Genomic DNA, 13,242 nt, shown 5'->3' on the forward strand with positions numbered 1-13,242 from the left:
ATAGAGGACTCATGGCCTCACACCAGGGCCAAATATACAACACCATGGGCCTCACTCAAGAGCTTAATACACATCGCGATGGGCCTCACTCATGGACCACATATACATCAAGTCGGGCCTCACCATATGAGCCGGAAATATATCACAATGGGCCACATCCCACCATGGGCCTTGAATACATCATGATGGGCCTCGACAATCAGAATCGGCCTCAACAATTGAAATCGACACTCAGAATCGGCCTCAATACTCGGCTTCGACAATCGAAATCGGCAAATCGGTCACGTTAATCGAAAATCGGCAATCGGTCACGATAATCGGCCTCAACGCTAATCGGCAATCGATCAAGTCAATCGGAATCGGCAATCGGCCACGACAATCGAAATCAGCAAATCAGTCACGATAATCGGAATCGATCGATAATCGAAATCGGTAAATCGGTCACGTCAATCGAAAATCGACAATCGGCCTTGATTGCTAATTGACAATCGGCCATGACAATCGAAATCAGTAAATCAGTCATGACAATCGGAATCGATCTATAATCGAAATTGGCAAATTGGTCACGTCAATTAGAAATCGGCAATCAGTCACGATAATCGACCATGATCGTTAATCGGCAATTGGCTATGACAATTGGAATCGATCAATAATCAGAATTGGCAAATCGGTCACGTCAATCGGAATCGGCAATCAGTCATGATAAACGGCCTCGATCGCTAATCGGTAATTGGCCACGACGATCGGAATCGGTAAATCTATCACGATAATCGGCAGCGATAATCAGCATCGATAATCAGCACCGATAATTAGGGTCAATAATCGGCACAGATAATCAGGGTCGATAATCGGCGTCGGCCTCGATAATCGGCACCGATAATCAGTAGATAAACAAAGTGAGGTCCATAGATGATCAGCCGATCAACCATAGTATAAATATCAGCACTCAGCCGTAGTTATATCAAATCCGATATCACAGAGTCATCCGTCTATGGTGAATGGGGCCCACTTATTTGGGTTAACCCACGAAGAGAATGGGCCTAACAAGGCCTAAGGGAAGGTCACAATGAGGATATCTAACCATCATTGTCTCTCTATGTGGGCATCTAACCAACATTGCTCCCAAGGAGTGGCTCACATAAGGAATTCATAAATAATGTAATGGCCACATACATACATTACATTGGGCCTCGCTCATGGGCCTCACATACATCGCATCGGGCTGATCGAATGGGCCAATTTGAATGGGCCAACTTAGATGGGCCTAATCAAATGGGCCGATTCAAATAGGCCTTACCAATGGGCTTCATGTATGTTAACCAGGCCCGCCCTTATGCATTTTTGAGACCCGACCTATTCATAAGTTAACATAGGGATAGATGAAGTGAAGACCAAATATCAGTTTGAGTGGGAACCACTGTGGTCCTTAGAATTTCCAACGGTGGACGTCGCTGTCCACTTTTTAAATGGTGGAGTCCACTTGATCTTTAGATCTTACCCATTCTTTTAATCATGCCTGAAAATGATCTCACAATGGTTGGACGATTTGTATACGACACAAGCATCATGGTGGGTCCCATAAACAGACGGCGTGAATGGAAGAGGTGGGGCTTACCACAGCAGGTCTAAACACCACATGGCAGCTATATATAGCTGCCGTACATGCAACTAATGCTGCTTAAATAACAGCAGAGGTGGGTCCCACGTAGGGCCCACCCTCATCCTCATGTACATATATATATATATATATATATATATATATATAATATGTTATAAATATACGCTGCTGTGCAGCTTCAACCATTAAAAGGTCTGTATATAAAATATATAATATATTTTATAAACATAGTAGCTACTAGTACAGCTTTAAGCATTTAAAGACCGAGGTGGGTCCCACGTAGGGCCCACCCTCATATGTTTGTAATATATATATATATATATATATGTTTGTAATATATATACAAAATATTGTATTATAATATATAATAATATATATATATATAACACACCCAACGTCCAGGCCGTCCATGGCCTGGACATACACGTACATCAGGGTACTACCCACATGTGGCATAACACGTACGTGAGGCGCGGCTCACCCCAATGGATGGACGGCGTGGGTGGGTCCCACGGGCCCCACTAGCCGTACACACTTCCCAGATAGCCACCCGCACTAGGGAAAACGTACCAAGACCTCATCGTTGAATGAGGTATCTTTCACTCAGCCTACCATGTGAGCTATGGAGCTGGGTGGTTAGGAAGAGCCCCACACGGACGTGGGTTCCACCGTCCAGGGGTGGTGGACAGTCTGGATGAAGCACGTACACCGTGGTGTGGCCCATCTAAAAGGATGGCCGGCGTGGATGGGTCCGGTGGACTCCATGTCAGTCCACACATCTCTTACTAGCACACCCACTGTCAGTGCACACCTCCATTGTTAGCACACCCACTGTCAGCCCACCCACGCCAGTCCAGACTCCCACTGTTATGCAGGTCCAGCGTCCTTGGACACTGGACTGGATGCAACACAGGCATCATGGTGGGTCCCACTTGGACATGGCCCACCATATCTAGATCAATCTAATATTTGTGTTCTCCTACATCCAGGCCCACCCAAGTGCGGTCAGTGAGGTGGGCCCTACGGATGGGACGGCGTGGATCATACTTCATTGTGGGGTCCACAATACATAAGAGAGAGAGAGATCGGCGAGGATAGAGGGGCCCCGCCACTATGGGCCCCTCTTTGATACAAAGCCTACATCAAGGTGGGTCCCACCACAAGTGAGCCCTTAAATCACAAAACAAATAAATAAGTGGAGATCCAAGATCACCCACCATTCCTTCTTGCTCCCTAGGCTTCCTTTGCTCCTTAGCTTCGATCCTAACGGATGAGATGGAGTTTTGATGGTTAAGATGAGAGATGAGAGGGTAGGAAAGTGGGCCACATTTGTTGCTTGGGAGAGCTTGGAGAGGCTTGGATGTATGGAATTTTTGGGTTACTTGGAAAGTGTGTTTGAGAAATGAGAGAGGGAGGGTTGTAAAGAGAGATGGAGAGATGGGTGATGGAGTGATGGATGTGGTGAGTGATGGGTGTAAGAGTCTTTTTGACTTTTAGGTAGATGTGTAAGAAGGGTTATAGGCTTGTAAGAAACTTTTGACTTTAGGGGTTGCTTAGGGAAGGGTGAGAGGTGATGTGTAATTGACATGTACTTGACATGATGGGATTGATTGATGTGACACGTCATAGAGATTCTCTCGAAATTTGCACACGTGGTGTTTTCCTCGCACCGAACACGGACCCACATCTCCTGACTAGGGTATCGGATCGGCGCGCGAGTCACGACATTGGAACTACGGCGACGGCGTGGTCGTTAGGGTACAAGTCTCAGGTTGAGTCGACTCAGGTTGATGGCGTGTGAATCAGGGTCGCGCGCAAATGCCAGTTAAGGGTCCAAGGTTGCCGAAATTCGACCGAGAAGATTGCGGGAACCTACGGAATGGTACGGTTTAGGATACGAGCCTTACATCGTCTCCCTGAAAAATTTGAGACAACAAAGAGAGAGAGAGAGAGAGAGAGAGAGAGAGAGAGAGAGTGGAATAGGTCTACATTGATCTTAGCTTCTTCTTCACTTTTATTTTATTTTATTTTAATAGGAAAATGGAATCTTATAGTCTACACGATCTTAGAACCTTCACACAGTTCACCTAAACATTGGAATATTGTCATCCCTAATCACTATGGACGTAGAAAGGATCTTTTCATCCCTTTGATTTATAGGGTTAAAATGACCCCCGAATCCGATTAATGGCCTAGATCATCTAGAGGCGCCAGATGGACAAAAGAACAGTTCCTTCTTCATTTTTCTCAAGGGACTTGTTTCTAGAATGATTTGAATGAGAGAATCCCTCCCTCTTTTACCAAAGAAAAGATCTTGTCATCCCTTTTCACTATGGAAGCAGAAAGGATCTTGTCATCCTTTTGATTTCTACGGAAGCAGAAAGGATCTTGTCATCTTTTTGATTTATACGATCTGGTCAATGGCTTAGATCATCTAAAGGCAGGCCAGATGGACAAAAGGATAGTTCCTTCTCCATTTTTTTTTCTAGGAACTTGTTTCCAGAATGATTTGAATGAGAGAATCCCTCCCTCTTTTACCTGCGAGGGAAGCAATTTTGATGGTGCAAGGTTCATCTCATCTTGCAGTCTCTCCCTCCAATTTTTATTCAATTTTAAAATTTAAATTCAATAGCTTGAGAAGACACAAGAAAAAGGGGTTGCCCATGTGGAATTTACCTACTAGTAGTTGCCTACGAATAAGACCCACAGGCCCATGTCCTACAAAGGGATGTAAGAAGAAAAAAAAAATGGCATAAAAAGTGGTAAATTGGCATTAGCATCAAGAAAAGCAAACTCCTTGCATGTATTTGTTTTGCTAAACCAAGGTTATGAAAAATTGTTTTATTTTGCATTTGCAATTACTTGGATTGCAATCCTACACAAGAAAACCTTTTTCCCTCTAAAATTGTCATTTAAAGCATGGCTAATTTTTTTCTTTTGTTTGACTTTGTAATTACGAAAAAAAATCTCTTATTTAGAAGGGGAAAGCAAATGCAAACACTTTGTTAGTGTTGGATATAGGCCAGTGGGGACCACTGGTGAGCAATCACTAGTGGGTGGGTCCCATAAGTTTAGGCTTCTTCCGGCCTCTTCCTTTCTATTGAGATTTCAAATTCAAAATTGAATTTGATTTTAGATGGGAGATAGGGAGAAGACCAGATAATTTAGTCTCATCCCATCTCCTTCCTTTCTTATAAAAAAGGATGAGCTTTTCTCTCGTAAAAAGCATCAATCATTAGGAATACCGAGAGTATACAGAGAGATATAGTGTGTACAGTAATCTGTCTATTTTGGCTTGTACTTGGGACGATCTAATCCATGGATCATGATCCAGGGCCATCTATACCATAGGATCAGAGGTGAATAGATCCATCTGCTCCAGTAGTAGATAGGCGAGCCGTTGGAGCATTAATCTTCTGCTTTGTGCGGGTTCCATATCGTGTAGACCGTCAGATCTTGACGGCTCACACTTCCACGCTTCCCAATAGTGGTATCAGAGCATTTAACGGCAGATCTCTAATTATTTTCATCTAAAAAGGTAAGTGGCCCTTTTTTTTGGATTGGATTCCTGATCATGGCTTTTGAATGGTATGTGCATGTGTAATATTTGGACTTAGATGGGACTGCTGTGGACAGTACCCACTGCCATGGCTTGACAATACGTATGATCTAAATTCCTTTTTAAAAAATCAAATTAGCCTGTCATGCATTTTTTGTGACCATGGTTGTCAGTTTGTAGCCCATCACGTTGATGGGCCATATACAAAATTGAATAGATATTGTGGATGACACCCTGGTATCATCCACATGTGCCATGTACAAAATTGAATAGAAATTGTGGAATTATGTTTATTATTAGCCGTTCATTTTGTACATGGGTCCCATGATCATTTTGTCCCATCCACATGCATGTATATCATCCACCATATTTTATTCTTAGCCGATCACCATACATCCACCATGACATACACAACTAAATCAATAGACATACCCATCAATATAGCTGCCGGTGACGTATCTCATCACAACTAAATTAAATTGTTGTATTGACGTGTCAGGCACCCAGCTATATAGCTGCTGTACACGTGGGAAGCTGATTGGCTGGTGTGCATCATACCAGCTATATAGCTGTTGTACACGTGGGGATTGGATTGGCTAGTGTACATCACACCAGCTATATAGCTGCTGTATTGACGTCAGCAAGTCTTGTGGGTCTGATCACGAGGTGTGTGTTATATCCAAACCGTCCATCCATTTGAGAGCTCCTTTTTATGCTTGAAAAGAAAAATAAGACAAATTTAATTATCAGGTGGACCACACTGTAAAAATATGTTCCCTGTGGCATGGCCCACTGTAATCTTGGATGTGAGATTTGTTATGGCATTCACATCCACCCCTACAAGCACGTGTGCCTACATGGAACACTTGTGCGAGATTTGATCTTTTGATCAGATGGGCCACTTGAATGGATGGTAAAATTCAGTTAGATGGACAGATCGGATCTTACACACGTGTTCTTCATGTTGTCATATGTGCCTGCTTTTCAATGGACATATGGCCCACCCGATTTCCCACATTTGTGTGATGGGCCTGGCTTCACCTTCATGTGGACTAGCGAGCTTACATAAGGCCCTCCTTATGAACACCTGTGAGATACGTATTCATGTGGGCTGTCAGATTTCACCTTCAGCGAGCTTGCATCAGGCCCGGCTTCGTGGATCCACTGATCCATCGAGGTTTGTGTGATACCCTACTATAGGGCCCACCTATTGTATGTGTCTTATATCTACACCATGATTTAGTCATAGCTGTTTCCTATGGTATGGTCCACCTATTCAAGTTTGGGATCATGAATTAAACTGAGCCATCAAAATATATGAACGGTAATGGATTTGGTATCTCAAAATCATGGAATGTCCACGTTGAAGGTGGCATATACATGCACGACATTCATTGTGATAAATGATCCTAAGGGAAATTGGTTCGGCTGAGTCAAAGTCTGAAATGACACTCTAGCTTTTGATATGCTTCAATTTTGGGCTCATGCTTATAAAAAGCTAGCAAAATGGATGAATGGAGTAGATAAAATCTGCTTTGAGAATTAGTGATCCAAAGATCATAAGTGATTAAAACAATTATCAACCATGATGATCAATGTTGATGAAAGGATCCATCATCAACAATGATCATTAACGGTAATGATCGGATCCATCACTAATGGTCATGATCACAGGTGATGATTGAACTCTCTTTATGGCTATGCACTTCAATTTTTTTTTTTTAAAATCTGATGATAATGATTATATGTGTGATATAATTAGGCCTGATGTGATTAGATCTAAGCCATTTTTTTATTGGAATATAGAAAAATTAGTACTAGAATGCTCCCTACACATAAATAGGTTATGCATAACCTGAGTGGGAGTTAATTCTCCTCCACCAAATGATGCATGCAACATGTAATGGAAGGTTGCACATTATACAAATATAATTTTATAAAAGTATCAATTTCATCTTAAAAAGAAAACTTGATTGTTCTACATTGCCCATTCGGATATGTGGACTTTTAGATCTCGTTAAGATGTGTTAACTAATTTTATACTTTAAAAATTTATATAATACGTAGAAATGCTGATGATTAGAGTTAATACCTTAGATCATAGCTAAGTAGTGATACTTATGCAATGTAGAAATGGCCACCAAAGCGTTAATCGCTGAATAGTTGAAAGGATAACATTTTGACGGTAACAACTATGAAGACTGGTCCCGCGCAGTGCGAAGCCTTTCAGACGAGGACGACATATCACACACACTTGATGACGTTCAAGAGGAATTCATACTAGCTGAAAATAGAAATTTAGGAGAACATAGGGCTACAATGACCCACTACAATAAGTGGTGTAAACAGAATTGTTCAGCCCATAATGTCCTTATTAACACTATACACAAAAAACTCATACCTACGTATGAAGTGCATGATACCGCTAAGGGAATCTAGGAAGCACTGACAAATGCCTATACGCAAAAGTCAGATGTGAGAGTTCGGGTAATGGAATTAGAATTCCAGGAGTATAGGATGTCAATCGGCTGCCCCATTAAATATCATATCCGTAAGATGGAGCAGATGATAGGTGGCCTTAGGAATGTTGGGTGTAAATTGACTGAAAATCAAAAGATAATAGCAATGCACCGTTCCTTACCTGAATCTTGGGCCTCAATCAAAAGAATTCTAAATCATACTGATTTTATCGCTACGTTCAGAGACTTTTGTGGTCACTTAGTATGTGAGGTTGAAATAAATGCAATTCAACCAGGTTCGGCTAAGTCCTTTGTCGCAGAGACCCATAAGCGGAAAGTTAATAAGAAATGGTTCAAAGCTCGCAAGAAGGTGAAAAAGAATAACCAAGAATAGAAGTCCACAATACCTCCTTCAAATTTCAAAAAAGGGAATGAAAAGAAGAAGCAGAAAAAGACAAATATAGTCTGCTTTGTCTGCAAAAATTCATACCATTATGATCGGTAATGTGCGCATAAAAAGACGGTAATTCCTAAGTCACTAGATACTTTGTATGTAAGCATTTGTTCTGAAATCCTTTCCGTTGATATTATATCTAACGAGTGAATTTTGGATTCAGGTGCAACAAAGCACGTGACATGGAGTCGTCGAGGACTCAAGGAATTCCAGTATGTACCCAAGGGAAGTTAAAAGGTGTATATGAGAAATAATGTTGTCGAAGACATACTATGGATTAGCGTTTCCCATCTCCGTACGCGCATAGGGCAAACGATAATCCTCTGTGATACTTTTTATGCATCGGGGATGCGTCGGAATTTAATTTCTGTTTCTAGGTTATTATTCGATGGTTTTGATATTCAATTTTCTAGGAAAAGAGTTTCTTTGAGACTAAATAACCTCATATTTGCATGAAAAAATTTAATTTTAGATTTATTTATTTTGAACGTATATAGTGATAATGCACCTCTTGCTTTATCTGCTATGTCAAATGAAATTGTAGTATCTGAATCTCAAAAATGGCACGCGAGATTAGATCACATCGGAAAGGATTGTATGACAAGACTAATACGTTCTGGTCTGTTAGACTCCTTATTCAAAGTTGATTTGCCATTTTATGAACATTGTGTGTTCAGGAAGACTTCGAATAAACCATTTCCTAAAACGGTTAGGTCCAAGGGCACACTAGAGATAATCCATTTAGATATCTATGGACCCTTCAATGTATATGCTAGAAATACATGTCAATACTTTGTCACTTTCATTAACGATTACTCGTGCTATGGATATGTGTATCTCATCTCACACAAATCTGAGGCTTTTGATTGTTTTCTTAAATATAAAGTTAAAGTGAAAAATTAGCTTGAGAAAAAGATTAAAATCCTTCGATCTAATAGAGGTGGCGAGTATACATCTGAAACGTTTAAATCATATTGTGAAAACGTTGTCATTGTTCAGCAGTACACAATGGCTTACACTCCACAACAAAATGGTGTTGCAGAGAGAAGGAATAAGACACTATTGGACATGGTTAGATCATTATGGCACAAGCTAATCTCTCTACCACATTCTGGGGAGACGCACTGTTAACAGCCGTTTACGTCCTTAATAAAGTCACATCCAAATCCATTCTTAAGATCCCATATGAGATATGGTCTGAAGGATTCCTTCTCTAGCCAACCTGCGCCCGAGGGGATCTTTGAGATATGTTTTGCTGCCTACTCCACATACAGGTAAACTTGATAGTAAAAACATTGAATCTGTGTTGATAAGGTACCCCATGCATTCAAACGGATACGTTATAGTTTATGAGGACCATGGACGTTGGATTGAGATAGAATCCCAGGACGTGACCTTCGTCGAAGATAGGTACCCCAGTCGAATGAAGTAAAAGGTTCCAATAGAACTCTTTGAAATACCCGATGTATCTCAGGAGAGTGGGAGTTCTGCTTCTCAAAATGATGATGCTCTTATAGTTCGTCAGGAGAGTGGGAGGACATCTCAGTAGGCTCTTGAGTTATGTCGAAGCGAAAGAGGATTGATTTCCCTAAGATATTTCGATATTGAGGGGTAAACATTCTCTTGCGTTGTAGTTGATGATGATGAACCTGATTCGTATCAAGATGCATTATTATCTTCTAACTCGACTGATTAGGTGAATGTTATAGACGAAGAGATCACCTCTATGTAAAAAATAAAGTCTGGGAACTTATTGATCTGCCTTCCAATCGTAAAGCGATAGGTAATAAATGGGTACTAAAGATCAAAAGAAAGGCAGATGGTACAGTGGAGAAGTATAAAGCATGATTAGTTGCTAAAGATTTTACATAAAAAGAAGGCATTGATTACGAGGAGACTTTTTCACCTGTTGCAAAGTTCTCCTCAATCCGCATGATCTTATCCATTGTCGTAAGTTTTAACTTAGAGTTATATCAGATGGATGTAAAGACTGCATTCTTAAAAGGTGATTTGGATGAAGAGATATACATGTAATAGCTCATGGGTTATATGGACAAAAAACATCCAAAGATAGTCTGCAAGTTGTTGAAATTTATTTATGGGCTGAAGCAATCTTTAAGACAGTGGTACATAAGGTTCCACTTAGCCATCACTACTTTTAGATTCACAATGAGTGAAGAAGATCATTGTATATACATAAAATAGTCTGAAAGATCTTTTCTGATACTATCTCTATATGTAGATGATATCTTGCTAGCTGGTAATGACATGCAATTGTTGATATTGATTAAAGATTTGTTATTCTCAAACTTTGAGATAAAAGACCTCGGTGAATCCAACTTTATTCTTGGGGTAAAAATCATCAGGGATCGCCCTAAAAAATTTTTAGGCCTGTCTCAAGCCACCTATATACAAAAGATCTTAGCGCGATTGAGAATGAAAAATTCAAAAGTTGTTGAAACCCTTACGGATAAAGCTACCAAGCTAGACAGAAAATCGTGTCCCCAGACTGAACCCGAGAAATTGGCTATGTTCTCAGTACCTTATGCAAGCGCAGTAGGGAGATTAATGTATGTTATGCTTTAACTGGACCGGATATTAACCATGTAGTTGGCATAGTCAGCCGCTATCAGAATAACCCGGGACGGTTTCATTGGCAAGCCATCAAACATATATTCCGTTATCTCAGAGGAGCAAAAGACCTAATGTTGTATTATGAAGGCACAAGCCTCGAGCTCAAAAGATATTTTGATGCTGCTTGGAGTAATGATGCCGACGAGGGAAAGTCTACTTCAGGATATGTATTCTTACTCGGAGGAGGAGCTATCTCATGGTCGAGTAAGAAATAGACGTTCATAACTCTTTCATCTATGGAGGCCGAGTACATTACATGTTGTGTTGCAGTTTAGGAGTGTGTATGGGTTCGTAGATTTCTATTGGGTCTGGGTATTGTACCGAGTATTCGTCAGCCTACATCGCTAAAGATAGACAATACTTCTGCCATTGACTTGGCAAAGGATCTTAAATACCACTAGAAATCTAAGCATATTGAGATCAAGTATCATTACGTCCGTGATCAAGTGAGAGATAAGAAGGTCGCCCTCAGTTACATTCCTACTAAGGAGATGATGGCTAATCCCATGACGAAACCTATATCCAGAGATCTATTTCAGGTTCACGTCAGGCAGATGGGATTGAGGAAAGCTTAAGTGATGTATTTGTTTTATAGTACCTTTGATCTTTCATTAATGAATAACACATTCCATTTATTCAGTATTGAATACTAATATAATCTAGGTAAGTAGATCATTAGCATTTACCTTGAGATAATGTAGGATTTCTATTTTTGTCGGCAGGCCGGTCACCCACTCGCACGGGTTGACCAACCTTGAATGTACAAGAGAGGTACATTTGGGGCCATATTCATACACTGAGGTATGAACTTATTTTTATTGTAAATAATAAAGGATGAGAATATGAGTGAGTCGTGTCTGCCTACAATATTTTAAGATTGAATATGATACTGATAAAGTCGAATAACATAATTGCACCATTCATTTTTCACGCGATGAATGTTATGACCTGAATTTATAGTCAGATTATGAGGTTATGAGATGAGTCATACCTCATGTAGAATGACCTGCGTATTGTAGACCCGACATTCACCTAGTATTGTCTACTTTACAATGTGAATTTTAGCCACATGCTGGGACCTTTTACCTACTGATTACTTTGATTCAATCTAATCATTGCAACGTGCGAGTAGCCAGTCCCGTAAGTGACTCTTTGTGTCCTTAGCTACCCTCCTCTTGTGTATATGAGGATAAGATTGAGCGTCGCTACTTTAATGTACTATGATGAAAGGTCCTTCATTAGCTAGACTCAGTTACGCTAGGAAAGTGGCTTGATTAATTCCAAATTACACATCTGCGTGGGGAATATCCCGTGACAGCTATATTAAGTTTCTAGAACCATAAATACGCACTTAAAGACTTATCCGCCGACAGTATTGAGTTATTTTTTTAATAGACTTTTGCAAACAATATTTTTTTTTCTTCTTAAAAGCATATATATAAGTATTGCTTTAAATTTGATTTTAATCGAAGTTTGTGAAAAATCGACTTTTCAAAATAAGCGTATGTTGGTCGAGTACTCCAGATCAGGAGTTAACTCCATCCGGTGTGGTCATGCAAACGATGACAAGCATTACAAAGCTTGGGTTATTAAGTACTAGTTAGGTGGTCACTTGGTAATTAAGCACCTGTGAGAAGATTACGGTGATCCAGCTAATCCCACGCCTCTGATTCTTTTGATTGCGATGTTTGGTTTATGATTGTTATAAGGCGAGTTAGATGGACAAATTTTTGTACTTATCCCACAATGTGATTGAGTAGGAGATGTTGGACGTATGACAGTGGGGCCCATTGGTGAGCAATACTAGTGGGTGGGTCCCATAAGTTTAGGCTTCTTCCGTCCTCTTCCTTTCTGTTAAGATATCAAATTCAAAATTGAATTTGATTTTGAAAGGGAGATAGGGAGAAGATCGGATAATCTGGTCTCATCCCATTTCCTTCATTTCCTATAAAAAAGGATGGACTTTTCTCTCATAAAAAGCATCAATTATAAAAAATACCGAGAGTATATATAGAGATATAGTGTGCACAATAATCTGTCCATTTTGGCTTGTCCTTGGAACGATCTAATCCATAAATCGTGATCCGGGGCTCTCTATACTATAGGATCAGAGGTGTGACTAAATCCATTGCTCCAGTAGTAGATAAGCGGGCCGTTGGAGCGTTAATCTTCTGCTTTGTGAGAGTTCCATATCGTGTAAACCGTCAGATCTTGAGACCTCACACTTTCATGCTTCCCAACAGTTAGAGCATCCACCGCAATGCAAACTAATTGCATTCTATCCAAACATGCCCTATAGTAGAAATTTGCTTAGTTGTCTATTTTTATCTTCTTTTTCAGGCTTTTTTTTTCCCCACTGATTCAGGACAGATGAACATCTTAGATGCCGTAGAGAAAATTTAGATTCATTGGATTCACCGAAGTGCCTCATATTTGAGAGCCACATCCACACACAGGTCAGACCACCTCATGTATGAGAGTCATATCGACACACATGTCAGACCAACAAAGAGTTTGT

Source organism: Magnolia sinica, chromosome 10 (assembly GCF_029962835.1).
Source record: "Magnolia sinica isolate HGM2019 chromosome 10, MsV1, whole genome shotgun sequence".
Lineage (NCBI taxonomy): Eukaryota > Viridiplantae > Streptophyta > Magnoliopsida > Magnoliales > Magnoliaceae > Magnolia > Magnolia sinica.